Consider the following 12,922-nt stretch of genomic DNA (forward strand, 5'->3'; position numbering starts at 1 on the left):
AAGCAAATTGGGGTTATTTAAAGTCACACAGCTGGTAAGTGTCTGAGGCTGGATTTGAATTCAGATTTTTCTGATTCTAAGCCCAGTGCACTATCCATTGCACCACCTAACTGACATAATAAGTGCTTGTTGACTGACTGGTTTCACAATTGAAATACCTTGGTTGTAATTAGCATTCTGATCTTCATTACCTGTGTGATCTAGGACAAATCATTTTAAAGCTCTATGCTTTATTTTCCTCATTTTCAAAATGTGGAGGTTGAACTAGAAGAACTCTAAGGTCCCTTCCATTTCCAGATCTTTTAGTCCTGTAGTACAGTTGCTTCCACACACAGCATCAGCAGGTATTTCAGGTGTCACCTGTAAAAGAAGGAGGGAGTCAGAGAGGAGCTGGTATGGGTTTCTTGGACTGCTATATCTTGTACAGCCCAAAGGTGAGCTCAAGGCTTCAGCTAATGGCTCATGTAACTATGTATAAGTATAGATGACAAGAAAAAAAATACAAATTTGGAGGATCTTCGGGGAAAACAGACAAACCCATATAGTGTTCAAGGACCTCTGAATGTATATAACCATTTTGGAAAGGAATTTGGAATTATGAATGAAAAGTTTCTAAAAAGTCTTTCATGCAGCTACACCAAGTTCGGCTTATACCCAAAAGAGTTTCTTCTGAAAATGTCTATTTTATCATTTTTATGGTACAATAACAATCCCATTATGTTCACATACCATGATAGTCATTCCCCTAATAGATGTACACTGATTTATTTCCCAGGGTTGGTGTTTTGTTTTGTTTTTACTGTTAAAGTGTAATTGGAGACTAAATAAATTATTTCAGAAGAACTTGTGGGTTGAAAAAAATCATAGAAACAATAGATAATTTCATCAAAGAAAATAAGGAGGAATTGTTCAGTAACTTCAGACTCTTCATGACCCCATTTGTGGTTTTCTTGGCAAAGATACTGGAATGGTTTGCTATTTCATTTTCCAGCTCTTTTTATGGATGAGGAAACTGGGATAACCAGGGTTCAGTGACTTGCCAAGAGTCACACAACTAGTACTAAGTGTCTGAAGTCAGATTTGACCTCCAGGAGATGAGTCTTCCTGATTCCAGGCCCAGTACTCTATCCACTGAGCCTCCTAGCTGACCCAAAGAATAAGACAACATACAGATTATTTTTTTTGCAATGCACTCAAAGCGATCCATAGAGGAAAAATTATTATTCCAAACAGCTACAGCAAAGGAGAGAACAGATTAATGAATTGAACATTCAATGAGCAAAACTGCTGGGAAAAAAAATCAACACTTAAAAAATACTAAACTAAACACTTTGAACAAATTTTGAATGAGGTTAGTAATGCAGGGTGAGTGAGTTATGGTGGTGAGCTCTTGTTCAGAGCTCCTGGCTTCACTGGAAGATCCCTAGTCTTGACTTACATATTTCTCCAAACTCAATGCTTCTTACTTCACTTTAAATTCAATACCTCACAGTTGATGTCACACAATGCCCTTGCAGAGGTGACATACAAAGCAGGAGGCCAAGAAACAAATAGATTGTTTCAATTGCAAAATTTTGGAAGGCTTGATTTAGGGGTTTCCAGTGCCCACTGTAAAGAGAACTCATTACCGGGACTGTGACCCTTGGGGATCAGGAGCAGCGTAGGTAAATTTAAACTGTCGGAGCACTTTTAGGGTGCTGAGGCTTGCACGGAAGGGGAAAGGGAGGCGGAGCTTCAAGAATTGGGGAAGGAACTCAGCAGAGTAACAGCTCAGATCCCTGGAGTAGGAAGCAAGTGTCTTCCCAGTGACATCTGAAGTGTTGTTGCTGCTGATAGGTAAGTCCTTGCTGTGGAAACACGCAGAAACCCCTGGGGCTTTAGCCTTGATCCCTTCTGATGGGACACTATGAAATCCCTCCAGAGCTGAACAGTCACAGACTCCGGGGATGAGGGAGAGCAACGCCTGGGTGGGGAGATGAGGATGGAATGAGAGAATGGATGGCATTTGGAGGTTTTCTAAAGAGAGGGTCCTATGCCTCATTTCCTTTAGCTCTTCCTCTTCCCCTCCATCATCACCAAATATTAGGGGAATTCTCTGCCTCTTTACCTCTCCCTATGAGAGTGATGGCGAGAACACTCCTGAAATAGCTCCAACTCCTGAGACTTGAGGAAAAGGCAGTGTGGAGAAATGGAAAGATCTTCGAACCTGGAAGGGGAGGGGTGTCACATCTTAACCCCTGCCCTGCCTCTTAGTACCTGTCTGACCATGGGCAAGTCCCTTGATTTCTCATTTTCCTGACACACGGAAGAGGATATTGGACTAAATGGGCCCTATGACGTCTAACAGCTCTAACTCCTAGGAGCTAATCAATCAAGCTATGCCTGACAACCTGCTGAGCAAGCTGGGAGGAGAGGGGAGCCTCCAGTAGGCAGGGAGGTGACCAGAGTCAGTGTGAATGTGGGCTTTGGTTGGAGGTGCTGCCTCTCATAATCTCTCCTTCTTCTTTTACAGGACCCAAAATGCAGCTCTCTGCCCTGAAACCCTGGGTTTGCATCCTCCTGACCTGACTTTGCTGTGGTTGTTGCAGGAAATTTTTCCATATTCTTTCCAGGGCTGTCTGGGCTGGAGAGGGCCTTTCTGATGGGAGTGCTGTGGGAAGTTCTAAGTTTATTGAGGGGCTTGGGAAGGTAGGGGAATTACTGCCTACCTTGTGCCTGAGCACCCCCCAGTTCCTGTCTCTACATTTTGAGAGACAGATTTCTTCTTCACCTTGATGTCATTTCAGACTACATTTCTCAGGGGCCCTTCATGCCACCTTCTTCAAGAGTTTCTATTGTTATTTAGAACTACACATTGCCTCACATTTGCAGACTTGTACCCATAGTGTCTATTGATCCAAATTTGATTCCAGCTGGATACCTCCACCATATCTGTCCCCTTTCTCATCCCTTCCAGACTCCTGAAAGGATCTTTCCTCCTGGATTCATTTCTCCCTGTTGCCTGGGTTTACCCTCCTGTCTTTATCATTTCATTTTATTTTTCCCTTTTTACTTCAAAATATATTTTATTGATGCATTTTATCTTTATATCACAGTCATTTCAATTCTACTGCCCCAAGTCCAGAATTAACTTTCTCCATGACAGTAAATTAAGACAAACATCAGATTATGCCTGATGATACAGATAGTGTTATATCCCAGTAGTTCCCAACCTCTATGCCATGATGAGGGTGGTATGTTTTTGATTATTTGCTCTTAGGACTTTCATTTGTTTTTCAGTTACTCAAAATTTGACTTTCTTTTAAAAAAAATTATAATTTATTTATTTATTTATTTTTAGTTTTCAACATTCATTTCCACAAGATTTTGAGTTACAATTTTTTTTCTCCCCATCTTTCCCCTACCCCACCCCAAAAGAGCAAGCCTACTGAATACCCTTTCCCCCAATATGTTCTCTGTTATATCCTCCCCCCATCACCTCCTAACTTTCTAGGGCAAGATGGATTTTTATACCCCAGTGCCTATGCATCTTATTTCCCAGTGGCATTCAAAAAACAAGCAAAAAATTTAAATATTTGTTTTTAAAACTCTGAGATCTATATTTTTCCCTTCTTCCCTCCTCACTCGCCTCCACTGGGAAGATAAGCAATTCAATATAGGTTGTACATGTGTAGTTACCCAAATTATTTCCATAATTGTTATATTGTGAAAGACTAACTATATTTCCCTCCATCCTATCCTGCCCCCCACTTATTCTGTTTTCTCCTTTAACCCTATTCCTTTTCAAAAATGTTTGCTTTAACTACCCTGTCCCCCAATCTGCCCTCCCTTCTATCATTCCCCCTCTTATCCTGTACCCCCTATTTTCCTGTAGAGTAAGATACCCAATTGAGTGTGTATGTTATTCCCTCCTTATGCCAAATTCAATGAGAATAAGGTTATCTCATTCCCTTTCACCTTCCTGCTCTTCCCCTCCATTGTAACAGTTTTCTCTTGCCTCATTTATATGAGATAATTTACCCTAATCTATCTCTCCCTTTCTCCTTCTCCCAATAAATTCCTCTCACCTGTTAATTTTATTTTTTATATATCATTCCTTCATATTCAATTCATCCTGTACCTTTTGTCTATGTATATATGAAGATACATATGCCCACACTCACATATATATATATATTTATATACACATATGCCCTTCTATACATACATATAAAAGTACATATTCATATACTGTAACTATCCTTATATTGAGAAAAGTTTCATAAAGTACAATTATGTTTTTCCATGTAGGAATGTGAATAATTTGACTTTGATAAATTCCTTATGATTTCCTTTCCCTGTTTACCTTCTCACGCTTCTCTTGCTTCTTGTATCTGAACGTCAAAATTTCTATTCAACTCTAGTTTTTTCATCAAGAATGTTTGAAAGTCCTCCGTTTCATTGAATGACCATATTTTCCCCTGAAACATAATATTCAGTTTTGCTGGGTAGGTGATTCTTGGTTTCAATCCTAGCTCCTTTGACCTCTGGAATATCATATTCCAAGCCCTTCGATCCCTTAATGTAGAAGCTCCTACATCTTGTCTGATCCTGATTGTGTTTCCACAATATTCATATTGTTTATTCTTGGCTGCTTATAATTATTTTCTCCTTGATCTGGGAACTCCAGAACCTGGCTATAATATTCCTAGGAGTTTTCTTTTTGGGATCTTTTCCAGGAGGTGATCGGTGGATTCTTTCAACCTCTATTTTGCCCTCTGGTTCTAAAATATCAGGGCAGTTTTCTTTGAGAACTTCCTGGAGGATGATTTCTAGGTTCTTACTTTGGTCATGGCTTTCATGTAGTCCAATAATTTTTTAAAAATCTCTCCTGCATCTATTTTCCTTGCCAGTGGTTCTTCCCATGAGATATTTCACATTGCCTTCTATTCTTTCATTTGTTTGGATCTGTTTAACAATATCTTGATTTCTCATCAAGTCATTAGCTTCCATTTGCTCCAATCTCATTCTGAAGGAATGACTCTCCTCATTGAGCTTTTGAGATTCTTTTTCCATCTGGCAAATTCAGCTTTTTAATGCATTCTTCTCCTCATTGCCTTTTTGAACCTCTTTTGCCATTTGAGTTAGTCTATATTTTAAGGTTTGATTTTCCTCAGTCAGGCTGTTGACTCTCATTTCATAATTTTCTTGCATTGTTCTCATTTCTCTTCCCAATTTTTCCTCTACTTCTCTTATCTGATTCTTAAGGTCCTCTATGGCCTGTAACCAGCTCGTATTTTCCTTTGAAGCTTTTGTTACAGGATTTCTGCCTTCACTGTCTTCCTCCTCTTCCATGCTTTGCTCCTTTTTGTCCCCAAAATAGGAGTCTAATGTTGGAATCTTCTGTCTGCTTTGTTTCCTTTGGCTGGTCGTGATGCCTCTCAGTAACTTGATACCTAGGCTTTTTGCCACAGTAGGACTCTGCCACTAGATAGGGGAGCTTTCATCCCAAATGCTTGGGTTTCCTCAGCTGCCAGAGCTATTAGATGGGTGCCCTCTCTGAGGCCTCCAGACACTGTGGCAAGCTGGACACATGCCCCAGGACCTCCACCCTAGAACTGAAATCCAGATCAAAGCAGGTTAAAGCAAGAGCATTTACTCTTCAGACTGATCGCTTGGTTCCCCTCCACTCTGCACGCCATGAGCTGAAGCTGCCACGTGGCTCTGGCTAGCTGTGCCGGGTGTCTCAGTGCCTTCTCGATCCAGGGGCAAAGGCAACGCACCCCCTCTTACTGGGTCCCAAAGTCCAGACTGAACTGACCTCTCACTTTTTCCTTAGCATCTATGTGTTGATAATTGGAAAGGGCCACAGCTGCTGCTGATCTGCAGTCCCTCTGGCTGGCTGGTCAGCCCCTCCCTAGGACTAAAACCTCCAGCTCAGAGGGGCCTGGGCTTGGCTCCCAGGGTGCTGCTCTGGCCAATTCCTTCTGGCCTGCTGGGCTGTCCTCATTGGGAGGTTAGCTTCTCTGTGTCATTTTGTGGGTTCTACAGCTCCAAGGTTTGTTCAGAGTCCCCTTTTTACATTGTTTGGGGAAGGTGGGAGCTGGAGCTGCTGGGAGGTCGTGCTTCTACTCCCCCATCTTGACTACACCCCCCCATCTCCTGTTTAAAAAGATCCCCAAAAATAAAACTCCTAGGAATATTATAGCCAGGTTCTGGAGTTCCCAGATGAAGGAGATAATATTGTAAGCAGCCAAGAAGAAACAATTTGAATATTGTGGAAACACATTCAGGATAACCCAGGATCTGGCAGTTTCTACATTGAAGGATCAAAGGGCTTGGAATATGATATTCCAGAGTTTAAAGGATCTGGGATTAAAACCAAGAATCTCCTATTCAGCAAAACCAAGTATCATGTTTCAGGGGAAAATATGGTCATTAAATAAAATAGAGGACTTTAAAATATTCTTGATGAGAAAACCAGAATTGAATAAGAAATTTGACATTCAGATACAAGAAGCAAGAGGAGCATGAGAATGTAAATAGAGAAAAGGAATTGTAAGGAACTTATCAAAGTTGAACTATTAATATTCCTACATGCAAAAATGATAATTGTAACTTATGAAACTTTTCTCAGTATGAAAATATTTTAAGGGAATAGAAATGTATATATAAATGTATATGTATACATACATATATGTTTATATAGGAGGGTATGTGGGCATATGAATACATATGTGAGTGTGTGTATATATGTGTACAGGTATACATAGACAGAGGGCACAGGACCAATTGAATAGGAAGGGATGATACTTAAAAGGTGAAATTAAGAGGTGAGAGGAATATAATGAGATGAGATGGGGACAGACAGAATGGGGTAAACTATCTCATAGAGAAGAGGCAAGGAAAAATGGTTACAATGGAGGGGAAGAACAGGAAGGGAAAAGGGAATGAGTCAACCTTATTTTCATTGAATTTGGCTTAGGGAGGGAATGACATACACACTAAATAGGGTATCTCACCCTATAGGAGAGTAGGGGGAAAGGGGATCAGTGGGAGGATGATGGAAGGGAGGGCAGGCTGGGGGGGGAGGGAAGTTGGAAGCACCCACTTTTGAAAAGGGACAGGATCAAAGTAGAGAACAGAACAGGTGGGGGTTGGGAGAGGATAGAGGGAAATATAGTCAGTCTTTCACAGTATATCCACTATGGAAATGTTTTGCATAGCTACACATGTACAACCTATATTGAATTGCTTATCTTCTCAGCTTACATCCCAGTATGGATGTGAATTGATTTTGATGGGGTAATTTCAAAAAAAGTAAAATTAAGGGTGAGAAAGAAGGATGCACTGGGAGAAAGGGGAAGGAAGGGGAAAAATAAGGAAAATTATCTCACATAAAAAAGGCACACAGGAAAGAGTGAAACAGAAAATGGGGAAGAGGTGGGGGGGAAATGCTCAAAACTTACTCTCAGCACAAATGGCTTAGAAAAGGTATGACATGTACATTTTTGAGCATGGAAATCTATCATATCTTACAGGAAGGGGATAAGAAATGTTCTCAAGAAAGGTCTTGGGAAGAAGAAAGGGAGGGAATTTGGAACTCAAATTTTTAAAAAATGTAGTATTATTTGTTTTACACGTGATTGAGAAATATTTAATGAAATAAAAATATATTGGGAAAATGAGGAAATTTTGCTTTTATTAGAAAAAGAGAGAAAGAGCAAATCAATGAATGTAATTAATCAATATAAATTTAAAAACCTGAAAAACATCAAATTAAAAAGTTCCAGCCTAAACAAAATAATAGAAATTCTGAAAAGTAAATGCAAAAGTAAAAAAAAGTTAAAAAAAAAGTAAAAATAAGATTAATAAAAGGCAAAAACAAAAAGAGTGATAAGTGAAACTAGGTGCTATTATTTTATGGGAAAAACTAATTAAATATACAAATTGGTTTAAATAGACAAACAGGTGATCTGATTTTAAAGAGAGTAGGAAACCAGATTGTTCTTATAAAATGAGAAGAAAAGTTTTTAAATAATCAGAAATGTTTATGGTCAATTATATGTTAATGTAATTGATATAATTCACTAATAAATGAAAGGAAATGGATAAATTCTAACACAAATATAAAATAATAAACAAGATATGTTGTTTAAAAGGTGAAATTAATTGTTTATCCCAGATAAACAAGAGAGGAAATAACTATCTAAATAACCCAATATCAGAGAAAGAAATTGTCCAACCCTTAAATGAACTCCCTCTTTCAACTTCTCCAGGACCATGTGGGTTTACAAGTGAATTCTACTAAATATTCAAAGTACTTCCATTTAACATAGCTTGCAATAATAAGAAAAGACCACTTCCAATCCAATTTCCTTTTATCATACAAATAGTCACCTCAAGCCTAAGAAAGACCAATGAGAGAAACAAACAAAAGAAATATGAATATCCCCAATGAACATTGAGGCAAAAAATTTAAAATAAATTATTATCCATCAGGCTATAATACCACATTGCAAAAACTATACATGAGGGGCAGCCAGGTAGCACAGCGAGTAAAAGCACCAACCCCAGTGTCGGGATGACCTGGGATCGAATCCAGGTTCAGACACTTAGCACCCACCGAGAAACACCCGGCCGTGTAACCTTGAGCAAGTTACTTAATCCCAATTGCTAAAAAAAAAAAAAAACCCAACAAAAAAAACTATACATGATGACCAAGTTAAATTTGTACTAGGAATATAGGATTACTTCAATGTAAGGGCCATTATAAATGTAATATATTATGTAAATTATATGAGTAAAAGCATAATATTTTATCAGTAGGTGCTGAAAATGCTTTTGACAGAATCTAATACCTATTTCAGTTGAAAACTTGAGAAAATATAGGAATAAGTAGAGCTTTAATATCATTATCTCTCTAATATTAATGAAAGAATGAAGTAATTAGGTAATTACAATTTGCAAATCATTGCTCTAAGCATACAATAACAGTAGAAAAGTAAAAAAAAAAAAAACAATGTCTCTCCTCTCCAGGAGCTCATATTCTAATGGGGGAGGCAACGCATACATGCAGAAGTTATCAGCCATAAGTCATATGGGAAGGCCCCATAGCTTTAGTGCTTAGTGGCAAAGCAGATGATACTCTTTTTTCTTTGTGCCATTAATACTAATAAGATCATATAAGTATCTGATTTTTTAATCAGATATTTTTATCTGATTTTTTAATCAACTCTTCCATTTAAGAGTGCCAAGGGCTTTGGGTGGCAAGAACTTTCTCTTCTGGATCTTCAATCAGTGTGACTGTAACACCTATAAGAGCAAGTGCCACAATATATGTCAACGGGTATTGTTTCTCAAGATGATGATTTTTGGCACTGGTCCTGAAAGTATTGCTATTCCCAAGGCTCTTGGCTTGAGGATCCTGTGCTCTATCAAGGACTGGAAGGAAATGGTTTTCAACTTACTGGCACATTTTGCCCCCCTCTCTCCTTCAGGGTGCCCTGATACTTCACTTAAACTGGCATGACTGTCTTCTGAGTGGCAGTTTTGTTGACAGTGGTAAGAATTGGCCCTTTTCCACAGGAGTTGCTTCCTTAATTATGACTATGAAGATTGACCTGGAAGCGGGTTGGAGGTGGAAGGAAGTGTTGACACTCTCGGGGTTTCTGTGTTCATTTGGTTGTTGATAGTAGTAGTTGGTCATAAGTAGTTGATAGTAGTTGGTCATAAGCTGTTGATGGTGGTGGTGAAGGTGTGATCCCTCTCTACAATTATTTCTCCCTTCAATAATGACTAAAGGGGTTGAAGCAGGTCTGGTTGTTTGGGGAGACATGGTTATTCCCAAGGTTCCTATGTTCAGCATGCTGGGATGTTTCCATCAGAGATAGGTGATGTGACCCACCTGGAACATTCCTCCTCCTATCTCTCCCTCAAGGTCCCTTGTTCTAAGTCCAAGAACAAATACTTTATGTAATGGACTCCTTTCCAATAAGATCAGGGATAAAACAAGGATGTCTATTATCACTATAACTAAGGAAGAGGATAGCTAGCATTTATATATCACTTGAAGGTTTACAAAGAACTTTGCAAATATTTTAGTCTATCCTCACAACAACTGTTGGAGGTAGGTATTATTATTACCTACTTTACAGATGAAGAAACTGAGGTTGTGATGTTCCCAGAATCACAGTTAGTAAATGTCTGAGGCTAAGTTTGAACTAAGGTTTTCCTGAGTCCAGAGATATATCCATTATATCATGAAGCTTCCTCTATTTAACATAGCATAAGAAAATGCTAGCTGTAGCAAAACACAAAACAAAACAAATAAACAAAGACAAAACAAAAATCAAGGACAAGAAAGAGAAATTGAAGGAATAAGTGTCAGCAAAGAAGAAGCAAAATGGTCCCTATTTCAAATATTATTGTGATGATTTACTTAGAAAATCCTAGAGGTTCAATCAAAAATTGATTTTAAAAATTGGTGGATATAAAATGTGTTCCTTTAATTCATCAGCATGCCTATTTTTCATCAACAAAATCCAGCAGTAAGGTATAGAAAGGGAAATTACATTCAAATTAACTATAGAAGCTACAAAATGTTTGGGAGTTCATCTATCAAGATGTACCCAAGAACTCTTTGATCCCAATTATAAAATGTATTTGAAAACCTTCTCCTTTTTTGTTGGATTCTGTAAGAAAGTCTTAATAAATGTGTAGATTTTAGATGTGTTGTTAGTTTGCTGTGGCAAAATCCATTGTTGTTGTTGACTCTGGGGGTTCACAATAGGTTCACAATCACAATAGTAATCAACATCTTTTTCTAACTCCTCTTTTCATTTGAAAGCTTTCTCGAATGCACATTTTATTGGTTCTTGGTGTTAGATAACTGAAAAAGAGATGTTCCATTTAATCCGCATTGTATTTTTTTTTAAAAAAATCACAAATGGATGCTGTACATTATCTAATTATTTTTCTACATTTATTGGCATTTTGCTGTGATTTTAAATTGTTTATTAATATGATCCATTAGATTTTTAGTTTTCACATCAGTAAATCGAAATAATATTCCCGATATAAATACAACCCATTCATAGTGTATGGTTTTTTTGGTAACTATTTTTGTATCCCTCAAACTTTCCAAGATCATTAACTGTGGCACACAAATTATACCTGCCAGTTCTTTCATTACCCAGAGATGTAGTTCATCTGGCTCAGACGAGCTGAACTTATTTAAAGCAACTAGGTGCTATGTATCATCTCCCTATTATCAATTTTCTTGCATCCTTTCCAAAGGAAACTATTTTCCCAGATAATTCCCTTTGATGAAGAAAACCAGAAGCAAAATAAAGTTCAAGAAACACTGCCTTCTTTCTTTCATTATTTCATCTCCTTTACTGGGAGCAGGGGTCTTCTTCTCCTCCACCACATATAGCTTTTAAAAAACTCACTTTTTGTTAGCCTTATCTGTCCTTGACAATCTCAGTTGATTCTGAGTTTAACATTCCTGACATACAATGTTATCCAATCTTGTTCACCCTCTGCTACCTTCCCTTTGTTTCATTTTCTGCATATAACTTTTTAAAATTTAAGTTGGTTGAATGTGGGCAGTTTGTAGAATAATGTTTCCACCTTGATCTCTTTGGGTAATAGTCTCATGATCCTTTTTTCCTCTTTAGAGTTGTTTCTCTTTGTATCTTCAGAATTTCTAGTGTTAGTGAAAGATGAAAAAACTCTCTACTGTACCTGCCCATATCTCCTTGTTAATAGCTGGATCTGACAGGGATGGTGGGATGTGAAGTGGTGGGGAGCTGAGGGGTGGGGAAATGTAGTTCCTAATCCTGGAATGAATAAAGTCATAGGTTTTGCTTCTCCTTGTTCATGTTCTCTCAGAAGTAGTTGAGGGTAGTTTATAAAAATAGCTCAGTTGCCATGGAGGAAAACAGGAGATGGTAAGATAAAAAGGGATAAAGCAAGAGTGCCCCTCTGAACCTGAAAGACTCAGTTAAAGTTGTTGACTGAAATAGAAGAAGGTATATGACTAAGGACTAAACATACATGGTGTAATAGGAATGGGAATTTGAAGATCTTCCCTGCCCCTTAATAGAACTATGGGGGACTTTGAAGACTTCCCCTGCTTTGAAAGTAAACTCTGGCCCCTAATATACTAAATATAATGACATGGAGCCTGTGATGGAGGGAATTTGCTGACAAGTACAGCAGAGCCCACAGGAAACTTCCCTGCTATGAAGATAAACTCTGCCCCTTAGTAGGATGAATGTAGTCACATGAAGCCTGTGGTGGGAGTTTTGCTGAAGGGAAACAGAGCCCACAGGGAGGTGGTCCAAGCTAGTCAGATGAGGAGAGAGGAGCTCATTAAAGAGACATAGAGGTTTGTGAGTGAATATTGATCTTGTATTGTGTGTGGGAAGGCTGAAGGATACTGTGCTTCTCAGTGTTATTATGATTTCTGAATATCTTTTGTCCTGTGAAGGAATCAGCTTACTGATTTGGGGATGTGGTTTTCTGGTGTCTAAATAAATGTTTCAGTTCTGTCATCTACCTGGAGAATCTGGTATATTTTGCTATAGAAAGTCATATGATAGTTATAGTCACAGTCTTTATAGAGATCGTGGGTGCTGTAAATATTGCACTGGTGCTACACATGCTTAGTGAGATGCAACCTTTTTGTGACACAAGTTGCAGAACCTGATTATAAAAATAGAAGGTTTAAACAGATTAAAGACAATCAACAATTCCTTGCAGGAAGAAACTATTGCACTCTCAACTCAAGTTTGTATAATTAAACTCAAGTTGTGTGATGATTTTCACAGTTGAACTGCTCAAGAAATAGACCTTGTTAACTGCTGAGAATGGCATCAGTGTCATAAATGATACAATATCCCTGCCAAGAGGTATCTGCCTAGAGAGAATTTATGGA

Source organism: Petaurus breviceps, unplaced genomic scaffold, assembly GCF_028583685.1.
Source record: "Petaurus breviceps papuanus isolate PSGF00001 unplaced genomic scaffold, PetGlider_PUasm1.0 90865, whole genome shotgun sequence".
NCBI classification, from domain to species: Eukaryota; Metazoa; Chordata; class Mammalia; order Diprotodontia; family Petauridae; genus Petaurus; species Petaurus breviceps.